This window comes from Lolium rigidum, chromosome 5 (assembly GCF_022539505.1).
Source record: "Lolium rigidum isolate FL_2022 chromosome 5, APGP_CSIRO_Lrig_0.1, whole genome shotgun sequence".
In the NCBI taxonomy this organism is placed as follows: Eukaryota; Viridiplantae; Streptophyta; class Magnoliopsida; order Poales; family Poaceae; genus Lolium; species Lolium rigidum.
Window position 1 is genome coordinate 175,074,865 of NC_061512.1, and position 15,041 is coordinate 175,089,905.

Here is a 15,041-nt window from a genome sequence, read left to right on the forward strand (position 1 = left end):
TATCAACGACTTGTATACTACAAAATGCAGTGGTATGCTGGGTCACCGCAACTTGAGTCTATGCCCAAGTGCAAGCACTTGCCCATAGACTCGGGGGCTACTCCCATCGGGAGCGCTTCCGCGCACCCGATAGAAAAATAATTTTGAGAATCGTCGACATCATCTACGTTACACATGATCTACGGTGTTGACCTAATGTATTTTCCGGATCAATGGCCTCGCCTTGTATTTCTTCGACTTCGGAGATGATTAAGCTTGGAGTCTCTACGCAAGTCTTCGACTTCCCTAGACACTCGGGGGCTACTGACATGGGTATACCCTTCGGGTACCCATTATTAGTATACCTGGCTCGGCTCGGCCCAATATGGAGAAGGCCCAACAAGGCAACCCGAAGAAGTAGTCGACTAGGACTCTTGTAAAACCCTAGGCTGGTTGCATATATAAAACCAGCCAGGGCACCCGATAGAAGGAGGACAACAGATAGACAACATAGCTCCGCCTACGGGCGACCCTTGTAAACATACTTGTGATCATATACTAGATTGCTAGCAGCACGTAGGGATCCTCCACCGAGGGGAACCGAAGCTGGGTACATCGTGTGCCTAATCTCGCTCCCGGAATCTCCATCGTCGTTCTCTCACGAAACCCAAGTCTACAATACGTAGCCATTGGCGAGGTGATCCCTCGTCACCCGTAGAGGTGCTACTAATGATTGATAATATCCTAAATGCCTATCTATGGGTGGCATTCGGGAGACAAGTTAATTAGGAGCTATTTTGCAAGCCCAAGAGCAAAGCAGGCCAAGTTCGCCGTGGTGCTTGAATTAAGATGGCTTTCATTTGAATGGACAGACGATTTTAAACCTTGTAGAGACCTTCAGAACCCTTGCAATGCTCATTACCATGACATCTTTGCGGCGGCTACTAGGGTCAACATTGGTGATGGGAAAAAGGCTCTCTTTTGGGAATCCTCTTGGGTGTATGGTTGCTAACCTAGGTACATTGCCCCCTCATATACAAGATCTCTAAAATGAAGAATTGCAACACTCACAAAGCTATGTATACTAACTTTTGGATCTCTCGATAACCATGAGTGGCGGGCTCTCCATTGAGAACATTGTTCAATTTGCCACCCTTTGGGAAAATGTTTCAATATTCAATTCAATGAACACACTCAAGATTCGATCACTTGGAAGATAACCACTCATGGTGCCTACTCCTCATCTTCGCCTATAAGATGCAATTTGAAGGACTCATCAACTCCCATGCCTTCCGCGGTTTGGAAACCGTGGGCAACTCCCAAATGCATGATCTTAACTTGGTTAGTGCTTCAAGATAGAGTGTGGACGACAGATATACTTGCTTGTCAGGGACACAAAATTTGTGTGAATTTTAAACTTTGCAATCAATCTCAAGATACCTCCCCCTACCTTCCCTACACTTGCCGGTTTACAAAGAGAGTTTGGACAAGCATTAAGGAGTGGCTTGGTCTCATTGATATCAACCACGAAGTGTGGCATGAAGCTCAAAATGTGCATGAGTGGTGGAGACTTTTTTTTGCAAAAGTATGGTCAATCAAGAAGATTCATGGTGTCCCTAGTTATGCTTGTGTCTTGGGAAGTTTGGAAGAAGAGAGGTCATCGTGTCTTTAGAAGCCATTCATCCACCGTTATCATAATTGTTGCTAGGATAAAAGAGGAGGTGGATATGTGGTCTTTGGTCGGAGCCAAAGCGTTGAGTCTTGTAATATCAAGAGAGTAGGCTTTGGATTTGGATCTTGGTTTCTTGCCTTGATCGGTTCGGTTTGTAACACCCTTAAACCTCTTCTCTATTAACGAAAATGGCAAATCTATTGCCTTGCCGTGCGACACTGGAATATTTGTAGGAGATCATCAACATCTTCCACCTTGCAGCGAATGGGAACTAGTTTACTTTTATTTAGGTTAACTTCCAGAAAAGATACGGGGTTGACGACATTGGCCCATAACAGAGAGAAGTTCAAGTGTGGTGCTAGTATGGTACTCTCCGATCCATAATTAAATAAATGATCGGGGTATGTGGGTAAGGATGGCAACTTTACCAACGGGTACGGGTACCCGCGGGTACCGTACCTGTAAGGGCAAGGTATGGGTACACTTTTATACCCATGGATAGTACCCATATCTTACTCATGAAGTCATGGGTAGGACACGGGTTTAGCCTCGTTCCCGTGGGTATACCCATACCCTACCCATTTATTTTCATTTTCCATGTAACATGTGTACTTTTGTTTACTTATGAGTTACAATATGAGATTATGATTTCTATATGTTGTTAATTTTTATGTACTCAACGTCTCAACTACATGTTATTGAGTTGAGATAATTCATTTTTTAATCAAATTTTGTTATCACTAAATGTAAAATTGCGAGTACCTTGTGTAAAATTTGACCTACCCACCGGGTACCCAGTGGGTACGTGTACCCGCCAGGTATGGGTATGTGTATGGGTAATGTTTTATACACGTGGGTATGGGTATGGGCCAAAGTTTGTACACATTGACTATATGGGCATAGGTATGGTATTGCTCTACCCTGCCCCTACCCTACCAATTGCCTTCCTTAGGGGTGGGGTGGGGGAGGGGTATGGTGTAACTTATCTATAATATCTAAATGGGAGCAGCCCACTAAAGGTAATTCTCTTAACATGCAAGCTATCCACCTCATCGGGCATCTCTACCCAATTATATAGCCTACCACATCATGCAGATCATCCATGTCATCCCTATTTTTCTTCTCATGTTTTCAGGGCTGGAGGGTCGTGGGAGTACCATCGTCTACAAATTCTTCTCTTTATTATACCTCATTTACTCCACGTATTTATTTTGTCTCCCTCATCATCTTCTGATAAAATAAACGAACCCCATTTTCTCACGTTTCTCCCATGTGTTTTAATCTACGTCCTTGGTCTGTTCTTTTCATCTCCTCTACTGTTTCCAATCTGTTTTATTTCCTCCACTAACCACTCCACGCAACAAAAATGCAGAGGTGAGTCTGTTGGTTTTCCTTCTCTCTCTACAACTTCTGCACGGAATCCCCTCCTCTTCACTCTCTATATATGGAACGCTCTATGGGGATCCATATGTTTCTCTTTGCCATCCTCCCGCTTCCAATGCCTCATTGTGTGTCCAGCACATCCATCTACCTGCCGCTCAGCCAGTGGTAGCAACTTCCCATGACTATTGTGATCCCGAGCTTTCCATTCTAGCCTGTAACACGTTACAAGTGACTCTGTGCTGCATGCCCGACGGGATCCTCTAGACGTCTTAACCATGTAATTCTAGGACGATCAGGGATACTCAAGCACACCATCACCTATTATTGGTCCAAATTCATATGTGCAGTATCACAATTACAATAGATAGATGCATATACATGTGTATTTACTTCGTTTATATATGTTGCAGATCCGTTACTTTTGGTACAAACATGGCCACGGGCTCTAATGCAGCAATAATCTGAATTTGTGAAGATACAAGGGAGCAGGTAATTAAGGCACTCTTACTATTGTTGTATGGTTGTACCAGATTCCTTCGATGAAATATATAATTTCCTCTATTTGCATGACAATTTAATTGGTGAATAATCATGTTAATACCCTTTTTATACTCAATTTCAGGATCGTAACAAATAAGCTTTTTGATATGCATAGCCATCTCAATATGTGTCATTGTCAGGATATCACCACATCAGGTATATATTAGCCTCCAAGGGGTTATACAAGTTTTGAGTGATGTATATTAAGTTTTTGTTAGAAAATCTAAATACCAAGGTACCAAGCAAATTATATGTTACATATAGTTTTGAAGGATTGAATTTGCACCATCCACGGAGTGATTTCTCTGTTAAATTCTTATGTAAAATTCTATTCTAATAGGCGCAATACTCATTTTTTTCTAGAGAGGCATCGTATATTGTGGCAACCAAAGTGTAAATATTTTTTGTTCACTTTTTTTCGGAATGTTTGTTCCATTTTCCAATACTGCAAATTTATTTGTTGTGCTACCATGATATGTGTTGTATTTGTATATGGCCTTCATACCTACGTCATCAAATCCTTTTATTGTCCATCTATATGATTTTTTTTATCTTAATTAATTTTAAGAGAATTTTTAGAGGCTCCAACTTAAAAAAAATCTATAAATTTCCGTAGCAACGCGCGGGGTATCATCTAGTTAGAAAAGTTTGGTGATCCTTTTATATTAAAAAGTTTAAATTGTTTTTATAAATTTGAAAATCCATGAAAACAATTTTGGACTTTGTCAATGATACTCAATGTTAAGGAAATCGGTAATCGTTAACTGCTCGGTCGGCTTGGGAGTAGTGATTAATCAGAATTCGGACGATTAACTGATTTAATCGGTCGGCTATTAATCAGTGCAACCTACACAAATTAGCACTTAAAATAATTTATATAAGAAAATAATAGTATATGAGCCTCTATATGTTTGTCCCTACATCTCTAGACCCTAAAATCCTAGAAAAACATGTACGTTTCTCCTCCGTGACCTAATCTTCAAAGTCACGAGCGAATCAGGATCCACTAGCCGAAGCCACGTCCCTTCCTTCCACTTCTTCTCCTCTCACATCTGAAGTATATCTTCTCTCACCACGTACCTAGGGTACGACCCCTCGTACACCTCAACCACCTAACCAATTGAAGGCTTCCTCGAGCTCCTGGACGAGCTCCTCAAAGTGGTCGAGCTCCTATATCTGAGGTCTACGAAACTGCGAGTAACTGGTTTAGGAGGGCAAGGAACTATTTGGTGATAGTGGAAATCAAGCTACTAGAGGTTGCAATCAAGCGGGAGCTTCGCCAAATGTACTTTATTGGGGAGGGGTAGCGCATGTATTAGCGATATGCATTAAAAAAATTGTAATTTTTTTAAACCAAGTGTAGTATTTAATCGGGAACATACCTAGTGATCGGACTTTCAGACCGATTAATCGGGCTAAAGGATTAATACAAGCGATTAATGGTAATCGACACGGTCAGGCCCCTAGTAGCGATTAATCGGCCTAGTAATCGTTGAATCGGCCTAGTTTTTGAACAGTGATGATACTCCCTCCGTCCTAAAATATAAGGCGTCTAATGATTGGTCGAAAGTCAAACCTTATGAACTTTGACCAAATATTTAGGAAAAAATATTTACATCTACAATGTCGAATTGACATATTAAGAAAATTTACTTTATGGTGAATCTATTACTACTGATTTAGTATTATAAATGTTCATATTTTTGTATATAAACTTAGTTAAACTTTAAAAATATTTACTTTTGACTACTCCTTAGTCGCCTTACATTGGGACGGAGGGAGTATATCCTACAAACATGTAAAACCACAATGTAAAATTCTTTATTATTATGGGATACACGCAAAAATGACAAAATCTGTTTTTTTTTTTTTTTGACATTTGACAATGTGATACTCAGATCCACACTTTTATCATTTTTGTGTAGATCAAAATACACATTGTTTCCATTGATACGTTGCTGGTTTATGGTATACATCAATGGCTACATCCTGATTTGTTTTTCAGAATTTGTTGAAACTTGGAAATATGATCTTCGATGTTTTCTTGAAAAAAAGGGATTGGTGGTGCCCATGTGCATTAAATCTCCACTCAACTTATTTGCACTAATTTTTGTTTTTAGTATGTCCAAACATGCAGAGCACGTACTATGTGTGTAGTACAACTGCTGTAGGAGTGGTCTAGTGGGTGACTATACAAGTCTTAATTAACATTTGCTATCTCCTTTAATTAGAAGAACAAGGCGAGATCCACCATACGACATTTTTGATATCCATCAAAGAAAAATGGACGAACTTATACTCGACTAGTATAAATGCCCGTGCGTTGCCACGGGTACTCAAATTTCATTTCTCAATGCACATATGTAATTCACAACTCACCGAAAAGGAAAGTAATAACAGAAAAAACAATAAAAGAAAAAATAAAAGAGAAAAAGGGAAATGACCGAGGCACGCCGGAAACCGACCCAGCTCGGCACCTTCCGCATACGAGCGTGCACCCACACACACAGGCTAAACAGCTTGCCAATTCTAAACCCGTGCCATCCTTCAATCCCCAAAATCCACAACACCGCCATGGACCCTAGCTACCGCAGAGTGTGGCGACTGATGGCCGAGGACGAAGCACGAACTTCCATGGAAAATCAAGAACTCAACTGATTTTATTACCTTGGGGGCGTGCTAGATTTAAATCCATAAGTCTTCTAGCAATATTTTGTCATCTTGACCTCAGGAGTTGTCCACACGACAGCCGATGCTTATTTAAAATTAACTATACCAAAAGTAAACCGAGGCTGAAAAAGGGACGAGAGTACATGGTCAGTTAGAGATAAATGGTATACTAAACTGTCCCTACGATTCCATATACAGATGATAGCTTAAACTATGACTGAAATTGTATTCTTGCATCACGCTGTTTCATGAAAATTGCTCTTATAAGATTATACAAGAACTATGCTACTGAACTTTCTTGAGGAATTCATATCAGAGCAACTAACCACGACGAACATATAGATAGCATAATACCAAAGGGTGTATTATATACCCCATTATTAGGAAACATCAACTCTGAAGCAGGTATACTTGGAGCCAAAATCATGGATGTCGAAGGCCATCCTCCGGAACTGCCCAACGTCCGCCCTGTTCGAGACATATGGCTTATCCCAGGTTGCACGTCGTTGGTTAGGTCCACATTGTTTAGGGCCAGGCTGTATAGAATGCTAACAACTTGAAAGACAATCGAAGAGGGTCCATGGTGAGATGTACATCATCCATCTCCTGTAAAGATGATGTACCGAAATGTGCCCATCACAAGCGACCTGGATTATGAACAGGACATCCAGGACTCATCTTTGACTTGTTTCTTTTTTCTCTACTAGTATAAATGCCCGTGCGTTGCCACGAGTACTCAATTTTCATTTCTCAATGCACATATGTAATTCACAACTCACCGAAAAGGAAAGTAATAACAGAAAAAACAATAAAAGAAAAAAGAAAAAAGAAAAAGGGAAATGACCGAGGCACGCCGGAAACCGACCCATCTCGGCACCTTCCGCATATGAGCGTGCACCCACACACACAGGCTAAACAGCTTGCCAATTCTAAACCCGTGCCATCCTTCAATCCCCAAAATCCACAACACCGCCATGGACCCTAGCTACCGCAGAGTGTGGCGACTGATGGCCGAGGACGAAGCACGAACTTTCATGGAAAATCAAGAACTCAACTGATTTTATTACCTTGCGTGCTAGACTTAAATCCACAAGTCTTCTAGCAATCTTTTGTCATCTTGACCTCAGGAGTTGTCCACACGACAGCCAATGCTTATTTAAAATTAACTATACCAAAAGTAAACTGAGGCTGAAAAAGGACGAGAGTACATGGTCAGTTAGAGATAAATGGTATACTAAACTGTCCCTACGATTCCATATACAGATGATAGCTTAAACTATGACTGAAATTGTATTCTTGCATCACGCTGTTTCATGAAAATTGCTCTTATAAGATTATACAAGAACTATGCTACTGAACTTTCTTGAGGAATTCATATCAGAGCAACTAACCACGACGAACATATAGATAGCATAATACCAAAGGGTGTATTATATACCCCATTATTAGGAAACATCAACTCTGAAGCAGGTATACTTGGAGCCAAAATCATGGATGTCGAAGGCCATCCTCCGGAACTGCCCAACGTCCGCCCTGTTCGAGACATATGGCTTATCCTAGGTTGCACGTCGTTGGTTAGGTCCACATTGTTTAGGGCCAGGCTGTATAGAATGCTAACAACTTGAAAGACAATCGAAGAGGGTCCATGGTGAGATGTACATCATCCATCTCCTGTAAAGATGATGTACCGAAATGTGCCCATCACAAGCGACCTGGATTATGAACAGGACATCCAGGACTCATCAGGAACTCAACATACCATGCACACAACAACAAATATTTTCTGAAATATCGCCGCAGTTTTGCTTTCTGCAGTGTAAGAAGTACATAACCTAATCTTCGAAGTTGTCATCGAGCAGGATATTGCCCAGCATGCCCTTGAACACGCACCCAAACCACCCTCCCCGAGGAGTCACACGAGAACCCGCTGATGAAAACCTAAATACCAAGTAACAGTAAACCCAAAATCAAGTGCTCCCAATTTTTGCCCAACCAGTATGAATTCTAGATTCCTATCTGGTAGGAAGAAGGAGCGTACCAGAAACAAGAGGTCCGTCTCGTGGCCGCGTGGATGAGTGGAACTCTTGGTATTCAGAATTGTGATAATGCCAATTAAGAGAACACTTAGCTCATGTTCATTAGTTTCAGTTTTACACATGACATGTACATGGTCAGCAGTTCGATTAATCACAAACTGCAGTTCTCTCTTTGCTTAGCATGTCATTAAGATCTAAACTGTTCAGCAACATGAATACCAGTCTATTGCGAGTACTGTCCATCAACCTTTGCTTATTGCGAGTACTGAAATGATGATCTGAAAGAAATTATGGAAAGCTAATGTATATTTAATTATAAGGAACTAAGAGAAATATAAGTCCAACATTCAGCTATCTATTCTGAAGTCTGGGCCAATAAACGAGTGCCTACGTTTTGGTCAGAAACAAAAATAGGAACCTATCACCGAATCAAATAGAAGAAGTTCATATCTTATAGAAAAGTTAGACGCTGGATGATTTCCTAGACGCACACATGAATCTCCTAACCGTTCCTTTCTGCCTTGAATAAATCAACCTGAATATGTTTTAGAAAGTGTGCGCTAAGACAACACAGAAATTTAGAAGGAAAGACCATCCATTTTGCTATTTTCTATATTCTACATACCGAGTTGCAGACACTAAACATCTAGTCTAGAAGAAAAAAGATAAAAAGGATCCAAATTGTGCAAGCACACGATGTTTTTGTGTTAGAAGGGGATAATATGACCATGCTGCAATTTCAAGTTTTCTGCATGTCTCAGGGCTTCATTTTTCGAAATTGCTTCAGATTTTACTACTCCAACAGACATACAAATTAAGCACTGGGTTGTGGACTCACACCTTCCTGCTGCAAGATGTGAAGAAAATTATTGTGCATGTGATTTATAATCTTAATTTCAGGAAGCCCATGGAGAGAATCTTAGTTCATCTCAGTATCATAATGAATAAATACCATCTGCTAGAAGATAAATACCATCGCTGTGAGAGATTTACCTAAGGTGGAGATGGTGGCGTTCTGCGAGTGCCAGAACCAGAGCTCACATGCCCGCTATTTCTGGCTGCTCAAACTTCATGGGTGGGTTTTCCCTCGTATGTCATGATAACAAATTCCATATCATGTGACGCTCTTTCCACATGCTTGAGCACTGAACAACCAGGGTGGATACATTTATAGTAGCTCCTAAAACCAATTGAAATGATGTTATGCTTCTAGATAAATAAATAAACGGACTCTCAAAAAGTTCTCAAAACGATCGAACTTTGGGTGATATGTAAAGACATTGAACTAACCTTGGGTTTGGATTTACTTTAGCGGCCTTCTAACCACACTTGCGCCAATGATAACCATTGTCAAGGATGCCGGCCTTGCTTGTTATCTGAACAACAACAAAGGCTCCCTTATGGCTCCCGATGCTACAGCTAGCATGTAAATTGGACTGGTGGTGGCAGCACAAGTAACTGTAGCAGTAGCCAAGACATCCAATTTCCTGTAAAAGAACCAGGGTCATCAATGAATACACTATCCCCCTATGAAGTAGTTAATTGTTGGGCGACATTAACCTTGTTTTAGATTCAGTCTCAAACCTTAATTATCCAACGGTTTTCCTAGTATTTAATAGTCTCGGAACATCTGAGAAATAAATTAAGAAAAAAGATCCAATCTACAATACATGTGTAATACCATATTCTCTGAATATAATAAATAACTTAGTGCAAAAATTTAAGAAGAATAATGCAAATATTAAAAGAAGATAGTCATGAGCATGAGTCTACTATATATCTAAAAGTCCATATATATGTACGCGACATTCAAGCAGATATTAAGGATACAAAGCTTAACTGTTTTACCAGCATTTTTACGAAAGGAACTCGCTCTACACAGCCTGCATACGCAACAATCAAGCAGATTCTCACCTTTCTGTTTTCAAACATATCTTCACTGCAGACTGCTTTCATATGCATGTTCCGTTTCTCTTGGTTTTGTGCACCCAACTGTCATCTTGGCATCGTGAACAAAAGATTTTTCAATACAGAGCTCTCTAGCAGCATCGAAACACTCTAGCATATCCGTGGTCTATTCCAAACAGCTCGACATCACCACACCATAAGTGATATCTATGTGTTCTGCTCCAGCACTCCCTGAAATCTATAGTTAGCTAGGTTGAAAGTGAAAAATGCAAAGGCTTGTTTATCATTATACAGAAAGAGTGACCATCACTTAAAGAACTAATTCCAAATGAATGCCTTGTCAATAATCATACTACTAAGGGAAAAGAGCGCCAAACTTAATGCCTGCGATGTCACCAAGAATCAGACTCAAAAAACATCAAACTCCTGATACTTTCCAATACTGTGATCAACTTCGAAAGCAATTTCTCAATTTTCCAACACTGGACAAACCGGAGACATAGAACTGCCCTAAAAATGTATAGCCATTATACAAACTAAAGAACATTGCCCAGTACCCAGATCATCTAAAACTTCTTTGCAGGTGAGCTACCAAATAGGTAACAGAGGATCATAATGTAAAAATGTCTAGGCAATATGCAACCAAACGAACATTTCCTAGGAGGGAGGCAAATGTATACATATTGGCATGGTGCAGCGTGGCGGGGCCAAGATATGATCAGCTGAAAGCATAAAATGTGTCTTCGGTTCACATCAACACCACAGCGTGCCAGCTTCGTGCACATAGATGGTGAGCAAACCTTTTTCCCGTAATTTGCAATCAGAAGTTCATCATCTCAGCTGCAAGGAATGGTTACAAGGGTTGAATTAGTGGCAGTACTTGACAAGATGAATGGCAAGAAGGAAGCATGAATGTTCAAATGCGTGTGTGGATTTTTTTCCCAAGATTTCTACCGTGGGATGCAAAATTGATCATGTGTAACAAAAACAGCTATTGTGATCACAGCACGGAAAAATAGTATGTCGGGCAACAAACAAACACGTAAGTAAAGCATATTCAACCAGCCGCGGATCGCAGGAAATATTCTATGTTTTATTTATTAATTCGCTAACCCTGGTCAAAACCTCAGCGAAAAAAGAGCCCAGTAGTGGTTCATACTTTTCAAGTTGAGCCCGGAAGATTTTAAAAGGTATTCGAAATGACTCCTATTGATTCTGCCTGTAGACATCATTTGTCATGCTATTTCAACAATGCTCTTGGACCAATTTAACATGTCATAAAGTACATTTGTAAACCCGCTCCATGGAGAATAACAGAGCAACCGAACATTGTAAGATAAACTTTTGTCTGTACTAACTCAGTACCTCAGATCTCGACTGCCCATGAGGTAAGCTTTTCTGAATAATATATGCAGATTAGACAGAGCATTCTACTGTACTAATCAGAGTGTTTCTCAACTGGCAGAGTGAAGCTGGGGACGTAGTTGGGTAGAGGGAGATCAGAGCTTGACTGTAGTGGCCCCGAAAGAGGTGTGGATGGTGGTCGCAGACGGTAGCGAAGAGGCGGGTTTCTGCTTCCCTCCTTTCCATGACCGAGCTCCTCATGTCCTTCTGGCGAGATACTCCCGTCCCTGCGACCTAGCTCCTCCCAGACCCTGTGGCTGACCTCCTCCCAGTCCCCATGGCCGAGCTCCTCGCATCAAGGACGACGGATCTGGAGGTCGGGGACGGCATAGGTCATTGGCGGACGGCGGCAGCGTGGAAGAAAGAGTGAGGAGCGGAAGAGCATGCACACCGGCGGGCTCCGACGACGCACAGACCGGGGAGAGGCCTCAATCTGGGCCGGTGAGCTCTGGGAGAGGGGCGGCGGGCGCTCTGTGGTCATGAAGCGTTGTCCAGGTGCGTTGACCAAGGATAGTTTTGATGAAGCGTTTTTTCGGGGTCACGGTTTGTGGGACGACGAAGCGGAGGGACGGACGACGAAAAATATCGACGTATTGAGAGCTGTGCAGAATAAGGAACATGTTCCTCCTTTTTAAGTAGTGTAGAAGCTTTGAGAAGGGCCGACGAGCAGATTGCCCAACCCGGGTTCATGTGCCCAGAGCTCTACCGTGCCACCTTCTGTGGAGCTGCAGACGAAATGATTCATCTTCTTTCAGAAACAGGTAGAAATTCTTCCCAACATGCTCGCAAGCAGTTTCACCGTCTTCATCTGTATTGTAACGTCGGTAGTACTATTTCGTGTATCTCAGTACCAGATAAGCACGACGGCGAGCCATGCAGTCGCGAGGAGGTCTCCGCGGGACGGAACACGGTGCTTCACATAGCTGCCGGCCAAGGCCACGTCGATCTAGTGAGAAGGCTCTTCGAACACGAAGGCGCTGCCCAACTTCTGCGACGCCGGAACTCCAAGTCCGAGACGGCGTTGCACCTCGCCGCAAGGGGGGGACATCACGAGACGGTCACGGACCTCATAACACGAATCAGAGATCACAAGGTGCTGCAGGTTCTGCTGCAGAAGAACAACAAAGGGGACACGGCGTTGCATGTGGCGGCGCGTCATGGGCGCCAGCCGGTGGTGGAGACGTTGATGGAAGAGTATCCAGCTTTGTCGTGCGTTGTGAACCGCGCTGGGGAATCACCGCTGTATCTTGCCGTGATAAGCCGCTCAGTTGTTGCCGTGGAAGCTTTGCTCCGATGTCCAACTGCCTCTCCCTCTGGCCCCAACAGGCAGAATGCTTTGCACGCAGCTGTTCTACAAAGCGCAGGTTTTTTTTTTTGAAGGATGATCTATATAAATAAGAGCAGCAAGCCGCCTCATTAAAAACCTTCCAGTCCCCTTAGGTACCCTGGTAAGGAAAATAGTGCGTAAGAAGCTTGCTGCCCTGAAATTACACAATGTGCTTACAATCATCCACGATCAACTCCCGCGCACAGGCAGTGGCTGCATCACACAGGGCACCACTAAAACCTGATATACCTAAATGCGCCAACACATGCGCCACCCCATTGCTAACTCTGTCTACTTTGGCGATTTTTATATCATTGTAGACTCGCAGAACCTCACGCCCTTCTTGACAGAGAGCCCAGTAAGAGGATGGTTCAGTAGCTGGGTTATTCATTGCTTGGACAACACGTAGGCAATCTGACTCCAGGGTTGCCGGCCAGCGATGAAGGCGTACAAGGTGTTTTAGCCCCTCCAAACTTGCTAGCATTTCCGCCTCTTCCGCACTTTCACAATACGGAATAAATCTCCATTCCGTGAATAACACAGAACCTAAGTGATCACGGATTACAATACCTAGCCCTGCATTTTTAGAACTTGCATCCCATCCTGCATCGACATTAGCTTTAAAAGCCCCCTCTCTAGGTGCCGCCCACCCTGATAACTCAGGGGAGCCCTCAGGTCCTGTGATCTCTTGAGAGGGACGCTTAGAATGGATAGCCGAGAAGGAACGTTGGTAGTTCACGATAAACTGTGCCGAGGCTGTCACGGATGCTTTCCCATCACCATGCACAATGTTATTTCGATGGTGCCATGCTCTCCAGAGAAAAAAAATAATCCTGCAGCGCTCATCACTTCGTGTGCTCCCCAAAATATGGAGCAGCCACTCTTTCCCTGTCGTATAGAACACGTCTTCAGGCGGGAGCTCCCAAATTTCACGGACCTCATCCCGAAGGGCTCTTGCCAATGTACACCGTACGAGAGCGTGATGATCATCCTCTACCTCCATTCCGCAAATGGTGCAGGTTGGATCCACAGTTGAGATACGTCGGTGTAGGCCGGAGCGAACCGCCAGCGTACCCGTTGCGGCCTTCCAAGCAAAGACCCGGAGCTTTTGAGGAACATTTGCTTTCCAAACTAGATTCCATATGCCTCGATTACCCAAAGGTTCAGAGCTCGACTGGCCATTATTGCTTGCAAGGAGAAGCGGCTGCATCCCTAGTCGATAAGCTGATCGGACTGTAAAAATTCCGCTGCTTTCCCCAGACCAAGCGATAAAATCCTCCGTTGATCGAGCAGTAAGTTTGATATTCAGAATTGCAGCGACATCACGTGGGTAGCAGCACTCACGCACTGCCTCCTCATTCCATGTCCTAGACGTGGCATCAATGAGTTCAGAGACCCACCGTTTCCTCGAGTTGCCGCGCCTCCCTTCAACTTTCAAAGCACCCTGCCGAGGAATCCAATTGTCACGAAAGATTCTCACTTTCGACCCATCACCAATTCTCCATACAATTCCTCTTTTCAATAGTTCAAGGCCATAGACAATGCCCTGCCAGGTTTGCGACTGATTTTGGATGAAGGCTGTATCTAGCAAATCCCCAGCCGGGTAGGTAGTATCGTGCCTTCAAGAGCTTAGCACAGAGGCTATCCGGAAAAGCTAATAGTCTCCATGCTTGTCTAGCAAGTAGTGCCTAATTGAACACTCGAAGGTCTCTGAATCCAATTCCTCCCTGAGATTTTGGGCGTGTCATTTTATCCCATGCCATCCAATGCATCCGCCTCCTATCTTCTTCATCTCCCCACCAGAAATTACGAATAATATGTTGTAGCTCATCTAGCAGCCCCATTGGAAATTTGAAGACACCCATAGCGTATGTGGCAATAGACTGGAGGACGGATTTAATAAGTATCTCCTTAGCACCAGAGGACATGTACTTCTCAGACCAGTCACTTGCATGTTTGGAGAACCTTCCTTTTGTTGATTTAAACTTTCCTTTTTTCATCCTCCCTTCAGGTACCGGTAGTCCTAAATATTTTTCTTCAAAACAATGAGTATCATAGTTTAGGATACCTTGGATTTCAGACTGCGTCTCAGGGGTACATTGATCACCATACATGATGGAGC